Below are 12,317 nucleotides of genomic sequence, written 5' to 3' on the forward strand. Positions count from 1 at the left end.
TGTATTTCTAGGTTTTACGCACTTTCCAAAACAATACACAAAATGAGACACAGCCATCCATCAAAATTCTCAACTCAGTTCTTCGGCCAATTAAGGAGTGCAGGAATTCATATACGGGGGCAAAGTATGCAAGTATGCATGAAGATGCGTATATTGCTATAAACTGTGCACAAAATACTATAAATAACATGCAGAAATTGTATTAGGGAAAATATAAATATGAGGGGAAACATACTTTGGAAAACTGTGTATTAGGAGAAACTTCACTCAAAAATGCTTATATTAGGAAAAACTGCTGTTGAATTTTCCTGACGGCTTTTTAAACAGACAATCAAACATATGCAAGCTGATGTAGGAATGTGAAAAAGGGAACTTAAGACTGGGAACATGTCCCGGTCAGAGAAGAATGGCAAACCAAGTTGATGAGCTATGCCAAAATGGCAAAATTAACTGGGAAGCTGAGGAATCAAGATGACAAGAAATCTAAAAAAGAATGGGAAATGTTCATAATGTATAAACAAAATCATTGTAAACAGGTCAAAACATTAGCAGGATTTTAAATACACTTGTAATGTAACAAAACATATAGATAAATTAGGAAGGTGAAAAAATGGAGAAGTACTGGTGCTCAATTGAAAATAGAATAAAAAAGGACCCATGGAGGGGATAAGGGGAAGTCAGGAGATTCAGAGTTATCTCAATATTTGGACTTCGTATTGCTTTATGTTGTATGTCTATATATTTGAAAACCAATAAAAAAGATTATAAAAAAGAAGACTGGAAACATGTGAACCTGGAGATACTGAAATGGATGGATTTGCCCATCCCTATTATAACACCATGAACTGGGCCCAATAGATTAGAGGCGGACCGTGATGTACTTTAGTAAGCAGTGTTACCTTCTGCCATGTTGCTGCCCCAGTTAATAACCTGACAGCTGTATTCTATACTAGCTACAGCTTCCAGAACATTCAGCGGTAGATCCACATACAGCGCATTGCAATAACCCAAACATTAATGTAGACATTAATTCTATGATATATCTTTCCCTTTGTTCTTTAACATGCAACCCATTCTTCCTGTGTGGTTGTTTTGATTTGGGAATCAACATCTGTTGCATTTTTATTACCTCAGTCCTTCTTGGGATGGTTTCAGTCACTTTCCCCAATTGATGGATATATAGATTTGGGTCGTAAATCTCAACCCAAGAGAAGCCATCATCTTTCCCTTCTAGAAATTATAGCTCTCTTTATTGTCTGCATCTTAAAAAAAAAAATACCTTCATGCCTTAGGATTAATCTCCATGCATGTTTAAAAATACCTGAAAATTTCTTTTGATCAAGTGGAAACATGCCACGTTTCATTCAAAGCACATCTGCTGTTGAAGGCAGGGTAAAGAGTTGAAAAGAGACAACACCAGTGTCTGCCTTTTACGGATTAAGGGCAAGATATATCAATAACATTTCCCACCGCACACCCCCACCCCCGCCCAACTGTCACCCAACAAAGGAGTGAAGTGGAGGCAATGGTGATTAAGCAAAAATCATAAAGCAAACAAAGTTTATCATTGAAAAACTTACATATATAATGTATATTGTATGAATTATTAGAAGAACTACACATTATGTATTTCTGTTGACCACATACACTATTCAAACAAAAGAGTAGCCCACAAATAACACCTTCTCCCTATAAGAATGCCAAAGTATCACACAAAATGCAAATAAATAATGTTGAATGATAATGAAAATTCGTGCAATCTAATATTATATACAAAGATCGATAGGGAGACACAACATACCACTACAAATGTCTTCCACCATAGTGCTCACGTCTGATTCCAACAACAACCAAGTGGCCAAACTATATGTTTATCTGACAGATTTCTAAACTGCCCTTCAGCAAAATCGTCATCAACAGCATCATTCAGAACAGTTTACAAAGTTGTGAATAATAAATATAGCGTTTGTTGCAGGTTTGAGGAGGCTCTCTCTTGAGTGGTTTTGCCCTCCTCCCTCTTGTTACATTGTTATTTTAAGGATTTTATGCATTCTTTATTTGATTTTGTTTTTACTTTATCATTCTGAAAAGAACAATATATAAATCATCTACAGAAAGTAAATAAATTAATTTTGTCTTGGTTGTTTCCCCCATTCAATTGCCTTTCCCTTGGTACCCAATCTGCACCAGTGTGGTATAGTGGTTAAGAGCGGTAGACTCGTAATCTGGTGAACCAGGTTTGCGTCTCTGCTCCTCCACATGCAGCTGCTGGGTGAACTTGGGCTAGTCACACTTCTTTGAAGTCTCTCAGCCTCACTCACCTCACAGAGTGTTTGTTGTGGGGGGAAGGGAAAGGAGAATGTTAGCCGCTTTGAGACTCCTTAAGGGGAGTGAAAGGCGGGATATCAAGTCCAAACAACAACAACTCCTCCTCCTCCTCCTCCTCCTCCTCCTCCTCCTCCTCTTCTTCTTCCTAAAGTGACCACGCAATAAAGGATAGGACATGCTAAGATAGCTCCTTTACCATGCTCTCCCCTTAGCTCACTTAGCAAGGGCAAGTGGATAAGTAGCAGAAGGAGCGAACCAGAGGACTCCAGAAATGGCCTAGGGCCGTCTGGAGAAGTATGGGACTCAGTATGTTCCCAATGATGTCAACCCATTACTCACTTACATTTATATCCTACCTTTCTGCCATTATGGAACTGAAAATAGCATAGATGTGGCTTCAACACAGTCATCCATCCAAGCACTGACCAGACCCAAGTCTGCTGAGCTTCAGTGAGACAGTGCCAGCCAGACAAGGAGCCCAATTGGCTCCCTCTCGCCACACCATGAAGGAGGCACAAAGCAGGCCAACCATGAAATGCTTCCATGAAGCTATTCTAGCTAACTTGTGACACTGAGGATCTTCAGTAAGATGTCAGGCTCATTTGATAAACATTGCATTTTGTGGTAGAGGGAGAAGCTCTTCACATACCCTGCCAGTTCAATTCATCAAACAGATGCTGCTAATAGAACTCAGGCTGAATGGCAGGGAAGAGGATTCCAAAAATACATTTCAAAAGTTGCCCATTTTTATGCTGGGAAGTGTTTATTTATGATAGTCAAGCAGATACTTCCAAAAGTCTTGAATTGTAGTTCTGTTTTTTTTGGGGGGGTGTTTTTTTCTTTCTATCAGACTTCCTATTGGCAGTAGCACTGTGACTATCAGGAGTTATCACATTGATGTCTATCATTTAACCTCAAATACAGACTCCAAGAATATCATTACAATGTTGCAAAACTGGAAATACAAAATAGAGTGACTTCTAATTGTGGAAAATGGAACTCTGAAAATTGTGCTTTCCATATTCATGTCAGGTGTCAGCACTGGATTTGATATCTTTTTCTGCAGTGGGAGCTCGAGTAATTTGGATTTTCACAGCATTTATTTCACAGCTTGATTATATATTTTCTGGTACAGTTCAGAATTGGACATATTTGGAGCTGGTGTCACATCAAACTGGGTCCAATGTCATGACCTATGAAAGCTAGATACAGTTAACGATTTGTATTTCAAAATGCTTCTGAAATGGTCATAATTGTAATACTTCACATTCGGACAAAAACCAAACAGAAAGCAGAAAGAGTATTTTTGTTGTTGTTAGTATGAGTAAATTGATGCAGATCACAAAGCCTTTTCAATAAATTACAGTCTTCGCTTAAAAGGAAAACTATTCCTCTTCCTGTTAGTCTGTCAGTTAAAAACAATTCACAGCAATTTTTTCATGAGCAAGCTGTTTGCTTACAGAGAAAGAACACAGGCTGAACCCAGTTTCCTTTGTCTCACAGACAAAAGAGGATAGGGTATGAAGGTGTCCACAAACACAAGCACACACACACACAATGTATGCCCACTGGCTCCACCTCCACATTGGCATATTCTCTCCCACAACCTGACACCTGCATGTTCAGCATTAGCATGAAAGGGACTCTACAGTAGAGATGAATGAATCACTCTATTTCCAGTCGTAGATCCTTTTTTCTGCATTAATCTTGGGGTGTTGTTTTTGTTTAAAAAGATCAATTAAAAATCATATTTAAACCTATGTTTTATCCCAAATTACTTGTTTTAAATACATATCTCAAGGTATGCATTTCAACCTGAATTTTGTCCTAAAATACAGGGTTTTCATACTTTCTGGTTCGTTTTATTGCAAAATTCAGAGAAGTGTGAAATCCAAAGCATAATTACATTTCAATCTGTGCATTAGTCCACTAGCGGCAAATTAGGTCAGTTTACTATATAAAAAAAGAAAAAGTAGACCAAATGAGATTCTTCTCCATCCCTATCCTACAGTCCTATAGTCAGTAGCGGGCATCCTAGGAGGGGGCAGTGGTGCTTACCTGACCTCCTGACAGCTGGGTCACTTCTACTCACCAAGAAGGAAAGAAGCAGGGTGAGGCAGTAGGAAGCTCAGGAGGTGCAAATGCACCACCAGCAGCACCAGATTGTTTCTGCTGGTGCGTTGGCACTGCACCAACTTCCTTGCCTTCTCACTGCTCCCCTATAGCAGTGACAGCTGTCGAGAGATCAAGTACATGCCCACCATCCTCTATGGTATATCACTGTATGCATATATGCTTCTACACATGATCAGGATTGCCCCAGTTTTCCCAACAGCATGGAGCAGCCCACATGCTTAATAACTCCATGCACACAGAGTCCCTTTTAGCCCCAAGTTAAATATGTGAATATCAGGACAAGGCCAGTGTCATAATTCTGCTACCTATAAGCATTCTGTTTACCTAACTGGAGTGTATGTGTCTGTTTAGCCCTACAGTCCACTTCTTGTAAGAGGTTTGCAGGCATTTCTCCATGCACACATTCTGTACATTGACTGTGCAGAGGGGAAGCAGGATTGTACCTGCAAATGCCACCCCCCACTTCTGCATGCTAATCATTAGTGTTAAAGTGGCTGTGCGTGTGTGCTGTGTGCATACAGATTTTGCCACATATTAAGGAGCTCTGATCTCTCCAGGTCTTTGCAGGCCAAAGCTCACGGCGCACCAGCTTGTCTCACTTTGGTGTAAACGATAGGCTCAATCTCTGCAGAAAGCCCTGCTGTTGCCAGCAGTGGTTATAATGACACAGCTTCATGATTATTAGGAGCTTCACTGATTCAATAAACTACCCTATTCCCTCTGCACCTCCAAGTAAATATTCACTTGCCCAACACCTAACATTCATTTTAATTTTTACTTGGTGTCTCACAATAATTATTTGGGGGAGGCCCTCTGTAGATGTAAACAAATGCCTCTTGTCAACAGTCTTGTTTCCAAGAGATGCACATGCTAGCTAGCTACCTTGACTGGTTAGAATATGGGGAGTTAACACTAACTTCCATATGTTTGCCATCAGTTTATGCTATCAGAAATAGAACATTTAAAACGGGGGATATGAAAAGGCTGCTTGGGGTAGGAGACAAGGTCTTTAAAAGGAGTAGGTATCCTTAGTCATCTGTGAAGGAAGCTACAAATTCAAAAAATACAAAAATGAGATTATGAGACAGAGGCAGGGTGAGGTTCAGAGGTGTGTGCAAATGTGTAATTACACACATACACACAGACGTGCAACAAGACTAGAATATTGCCTGGTCATTTCCAGAGGCAAAAGAGTTAGGAACCCAGTGAGCTGCCTTATACCAACTCGTACCATTCATCCGTCTAACTCAGTATTGTTTATACTGATTGGCAGCTGTCCAGGACTTCAGACAGGCTTTATTCCCAGCATCCCTGAAGATGCTAGAGACTGAATCTGGGACCTTCTGGACCAGATGCTCTGCCACTGAGCTACAGTCCTGCCTTCTTGGCTTGGGTTCAATTCCTTGGGTGAAGCAATTTACTAAGACTTAGTGTCTGGTATCAGTGAAAGCCAAAAGGAGATCTCAAGCTGAGAATTTTTAACTGTCACAATTTTTTATGTGAGTGTTAACAAAGAAATTAGCTTCTGTCAGCAGACTGTAACAATGGACTCTTAAACAACTGTCAAAATTCCCAACATCTCCCAAACAATAGATTTCCTTTAAGTTTAAGAAACTCAGCTTCTGTATTATGGTTGAGTTCCCTTCCTCTGACTCCCATTGTCTTTGTACTAGATTAACCATGAACTGCTCTGAATTCTCTTCATTGCCCAAATCTTTCATCTCATCTTTGGTCATGTGCCTCATAAGCAGAAAATAGCAATAATACTATTGTTGCTAGCTAATCAGCTGGTTTCCCTCTGAATTCATTGCATGCTACAGGGATAGGTAAGCAATAGTTCTGACAGTTTTTGTGACTCTAAAACTCTGATTTGAGAGAAAGATATATTTGCTAAAAACAAAGTGAACAAGATGGAGAAGAAAATTACGAAACTGAATCAAGCTCAAGAGCAAAATAAACCCCAATTTTTTCATGCTGCCTTTAACATTCCACTAGAGAGAGGCAACAACAATAAGGTAATATTAGCAGGCAAGCTGTTTGCACAGTAAAAGCATGACAAGGCTTGGGACAGCACAAAATGCCACAATAAGAATACTTAAGCAAGACTGCAAGTGCAAAATGAATCTATTCTCTCCATGACAACATGCCAGTGGAGTGCAAATTCATGTCCTCTCCCTCGCCCTATCTAAAATGTATTATGCATGCAAAATCAATTCACATTACCTTTCCCAAATTTTGAGGTGATGAATGGGCAGGAATTGCATCTATAAATTACTATTTCGTTGGTATTTCTTGTTGTTTCCATTTTGGGGGTAAAAGAATTCTTGCTGCAGTTGTTGCACACATTAACAGTCTTTTATCTTCCCTTGGTATCTCTTCACTGAAAGAAGAGTGGCAGATGAAATTATGGACTTTGCAGAACTGGCAAAACTGACAGGAAAAATATGAAACCAGCATGATCAAGTATTCCAAAAGGACTGAAGTAAATTTATATGATACCTGAAAGATCATTGTAAGCAATTAACATCACTAGAAGGGTTGTCTGAAGACTTGTAATGAGAAATTTTTCCAACTTTCTATATTTATTTAAATTTTGAGTTATTCTGTAATCAGTGTAATTAGAATTGGAAAACGTACAAATTGCAGTGATATAATGGTTAATTTTGAAAGCCATGAGGTGGGAGGGAAGGAGGTTGAAAGGCTCTAAGAGCCAGTGCGGTATGGTGGATAGTGATGATGTGAATGTATAATATTAAATGGAAAATAAATAAAAATGGTATTAAAATATATAAATTACTATTTCACTAGTTTATTTTATTAGCTAGACATTTTACACACAAATGCAAGCAGTGTTGTTGTTTTTTAAAGAAGGTTTAGCTTTTTATGCTACATGTGGTCTTATGGGCCAATACCAACAGTGACATTTTATGACAATGAAATCATAATGCTACCAATGGCTATGAAGCATGATGATTATGCTCTTCCTCCATAGTTGGAGCCAATCATGCTACTAAGTACCAGGTGCTGGAAACTGCAGGTTTGGCGAGTGCTCTTGAGCTTGAATCCTGCTTTCTGGTTTCCCACAACCGGGAGGAGGTGCATTGTGAAAACAGGATGGTGCACTAGACGAGCCATTGGCCTGATCCCTCAGCCTCTTCTTATGTTCTTATCATATTCTCATAGGAATGCAGGAAGATGCCATACGCTGATTCATCCATGGTTCATTCATCCATGGTTCATCCATGTCCCCAGGATTTCAGACCCAGCTCTGAGTAGGTGTTGGTTAGACTCACACCTATAATAGATCGGAAACTGAGGGTATAAGGGACATAAGGTATGCTATCTGTATACTATGACTCTCCTCTGGCCAAAGGAGATAACACCAGCCACATCAAGGAAGTTCTTGAACAACAATAGGTCACAGCAGGGCATGTGAAATTCCTTACCCCTTATAAGCACAAGGCTTGCTTATTAATCTGAGCAGCTAGGAATTTCTACTGTCACTACTTCTTTTGCAGGCTATAGACTGTTGGGAGAGCGCTCTGTGCTATCTGCAGCCCCCCCCCCGCCCCCAGATCTCTGAGTGTCCTCTGGTGAGCATAGCTCTGGAAAAGGCATCCCCTTCTCCACACAGAAACATAATAATGCTTGTTTCAACTCGCCTGTGGAAACAACTCAGAGGTTATTAGGAAGAAAAACGATAACAACAAGAAGATTGGAAGATGGGACTTGTGAACATCAAAGCAGCAGAAATATGAGATGATTGGACCCTTACTGAACTCAAAGCATGAGTACCCCCAACAAAAATTTTAAAGATTTGGCAAAATATTTGGATTTTATGATATGTATTGGTATAATTCAGAATAACTAATGTGATATGATTGGATTGTTAAATGGAAAACTTGATAAAAATTATTTCAAAAAAAAAAAAATAATAGAGGAAAAGGCATGCCCTTCTTCTCCAGGGTGCTCCAGCGACATAAACCAACTTGATTTATGCACACTAGCCTTCTCTCTTGGCACAGCAAAAGAAAGAAGCATCGTAGTTCTAAACTATTATTTCTTTACAGAATATTTACAGACAACAGCATTATGGCGTCTTTTTTTCTCCAGCCCCGTGAACAAAACAGAACAACGTAAAGTAGTTTAGCTGTCCAAGGTCTGAACATCAATCCATGGCATCGCCAATTAGAAGAATCTCAGCAGTGCTGAGAAAGACCATTTCTTGAAACCTTGGAGAGCAACCACCAAGTCAGCCAGCATTTTACTAGATCAGCCTTTCCAAACTTGAGGTTCCCAGATGTCATTGGACTATAACTTCCACCATTCCTGAGCATTGGCCATACTCCCTGAGGATAATGGTAGTTGTAGTCCAAAGGCTGGGAAAGGCTGGTAGCTTCATTTGTCTATTGGAACATTTTTATATATGTGTATTGTGGGCACACAGGCACACACACACACACACACACACACACACACACACAGTGTGTTCATTCTCCAAGATTAGCTCATATATGTGCCTGCTACATCCTGCTCTCATATTTAATCTTGAAAATGAAATCTGCATATGGAGTAATGAGACCACTTCAATAAATTATTCTCATGGAAAGGATAAATGATATATCAGAAAGCGTGTTCTGCCTGCATCTTTTCACTTTGACCTAAGGAATATTCTCTTTCACTGTATGTTTGCAGAGTAGTCTTCTTGGGAGACAAATCCTACAGCAATCCAAATAATAATAATCTCCTTTGTATAGGGGCTTTGAGAAGCTTTTCCAGGTTCAGTATTCTAACTTACTTTTGTCTGCAATTATTCCACTTAATGTTTGGATTAAGTTTCAAACAGTGTGTCATGCTAATCTAAGAAATAATTGCAACTGGCTAGATAGATTTCACTAGACCAAGGAATGAGAGCGTGTTTTTAATAATTAAATTCATTCACCTATTGCAATACTCATCTGTCCTAGGGATAGACTAATTTGCTTTTCTGTAATATCTAGCTTAATTCGCCTCCACACTTTTGAACATAGGGGCATTTTTTACTTCACACACACACACACACAGAGAGAGAGAGAGAGAGAGAGAGAGAGAGAGAGAGAAAGGGGGGCAGACAGAGAGCTCCAAGCTAGATGGGAGTGGCCACCTCCACCATTCCATTTTCAGGGATATTTGATAGATCACTCTAGGGGACAGATTACTATAGAGTTCTTACCTGGCACTAGGTATAATTGTCTTCTTGTTTGATAAGAAGAACTGAACTGCAAAGCTTGTCCAATGAATTGATAGACTGTCAACTTACTGTCAAACTTGATGCTAATTGTTAGGTGGTTGGGGTGGTTGTTTTATGTGGGCCCATTCTTGTGGACAACCACTTTTAGTGTATTTGTTTTGTTTTCATTGAGTTCATGTTATATCTTGTATTTCCTTCCTTGTAAATGGCTTCTGGACTACTTTTGGCAGTGTGAAACAATACATCAATCAGCACCTCCTGTCCCTAAACTGTGCCAACTGGTCATTACAGGAACAACTGTTTAGAAACTGGTGCCTGGATTTTTATTTTGATTCTCCTCTTCCTTCCATTTCCCTTTCCCCTTGTGTGTCTTGTTAGCTCATGGGTAGCCTTGTTTTGTATGTAAGCTGCTCTGATAGTCTTTTTTCTGAAGAGCAGGGTACAAATGCTCTAAAAATAAATAATACATACATTTATTTTAAATTGATGGCTCCCAGTTTGGGAATGGGGAATAAAAGATTTGTCTTTTCAGGTGTCTTGCTGTGCTGGATATTGTGGGATATTTAAAGATGCAGTCAAACCAACAATTTGTGGTTTGCTAGATAGGGATGTGATAGGAGCTGAAGTTCACAGAGTTTCTTGTAAGTTTGCTAGAGAAGACTGTGAGAAACACTCCCACTGGGCCCTGACAGAGGCAGGGCATAGCTATATATTCTCCTACCTGCCTCTTCCACTTTCAATCTCTTTCTGCTCTGACAGCAATGTGGCAACATCTCCTTAGTCTGAGCTCCAAGGCCAGACACATTATCACTTTAAGCTGGCCTGAACAAAGCTGCTGTATCTGTTACTCTTCAACAAGTATTCCGAGTAAATGTTATTTTTTATATTTTACAATACTGTTTGTGTGGTTGTTATTTTAAGGGGAGAAAAGGGAGAAATACCAGGAAAAACCTAGTCTGCCTTAAAGCATCCTGAATTACTTAAACTAAAAGGCTAAAACGAGCCTAAGCTTCCTTCTAAGCTGCAAAGGAATGGCACTCTGATGAACTCACAAACCTGAGGAAGGATAATATCTAATAAATATAGCCTCTCCTGGCATCTATTCACATCCCAACAGATATCTGTGAGAGAGAGCCTGTTTACGACCCATTGAGATTATCACAATTCTGGATTGCATTGCTAGAATAGAGGTAAATTTGTAGAGAAATATGTTTTGGCTGGTTCAAGTCGATACAGATCAATAAAGCTATGGTCCCACAGTTCCATTGTGTTCTTCTATGTTACACTTGTTTTAAAAATAATGGGAAGAAGCCTGGGGAATCCTACAGTGTTGAGACAAGGGGGGGGGGCATCGCCAGCATGCACTTCTGTGGTTTTAGAAAACATGAGCAGGCAGGAGATGGGGAAAGCACATTACTGAAAGCAGAAAGAGTTCAAACAGCTTATCTCCTACTAGACAACGCTCTCTGCTCCTCAGTTGGTGGATGCTTTAGGCCCACAAGAACATTTAATCATTTATTACTGTTAGCTAGCCGCCTTGAGGCGGAATGAAAAATTCTAAAGTATTTTTAAAATTAAAATAAATATAAACTCCTGTGCATGCTTGCTTGGAAGTAAGTTCCACTGTGTGCTTAATGGTGTGTTTAGGATCACAACCTTACCTAATATCTCATGGCTCACGAGCAGTTCTTGACACACAGCCGTGCCCTCCCACACAGTTTCAAATTACTGCTGCACGCTCAGAAAAGGCTTGCCCCTTGTCTCTTTTTGAGGCAATAGCCATGTTGCAGCCTAGCTATTGCAAGGCCCATCTAGGAGCTGTTTTGCAGTGTTAAGCCATTGACACATTGTACCACAGCATCTTTGGCATAGCAGAAGTTCTTTCAAGTCCACACTACTCAGTTCTGAATTTCAGTTAGTACTGAGATATGTCCCCATTAAAACCAAGCTATGATCTTTAGTCGTAGCATGGATGGGGAACTGGAATTGCTTCTACCCCTGCAGGCCAAATTTAGCAGGTGAGTGAGACCACCCACCTATCACCTAATGTCAGGTGAAGTCTTGCCAATTAGCTGATCATCAGTCTTTCAGAAGCCCTCTTTGGCCTGACTCAGCAGCATTTTTACCTACCCACACCTGATGTCATATATGACATCGGGTAATTGGGCATGACTTGACCAAAATGACCTAGCAGGGCTTAATTAGTTCCAAAAGCCAGAGGTTTCCCATCTCTAGGTGGGCAGATAGTCTAAAATATAGTGGTAATTATTTTGTCACTTCCAGGCAGCAGGCAAAGCAACAGGAGAAGGAAGAAAAGATTCTGTTTCTAAGTGCTTACTGCAACAACAATGGCACACTAAAAAACGCACACACAAATAAGAACTAATGTTAAAAATGCACACAAAAATATAGAACAGACCATCACTGAAGTGCAATTATTTTATTTAATGAGTTATTGTGTAATGTTAGTCCAGTACTCTCCAATAGGGATTCTAACACCCTGCTTGAAGATGCAAAATGGGGTTCACTGGAGTCTCCTCACCTTCTGAACCAAGTGGTGATAGATCAGCCAATTTCAAATGTTTTATTATAACAGAATTTAACTTATAGTAGAATGAAATAA

This window comes from Podarcis liolepis (assembly GCF_965112155.1).
Source record: "Podarcis liolepis genome assembly, chromosome: 3".
NCBI classification, from domain to species: domain Eukaryota; kingdom Metazoa; phylum Chordata; class Lepidosauria; order Squamata; family Lacertidae; genus Podarcis; species Podarcis liolepis.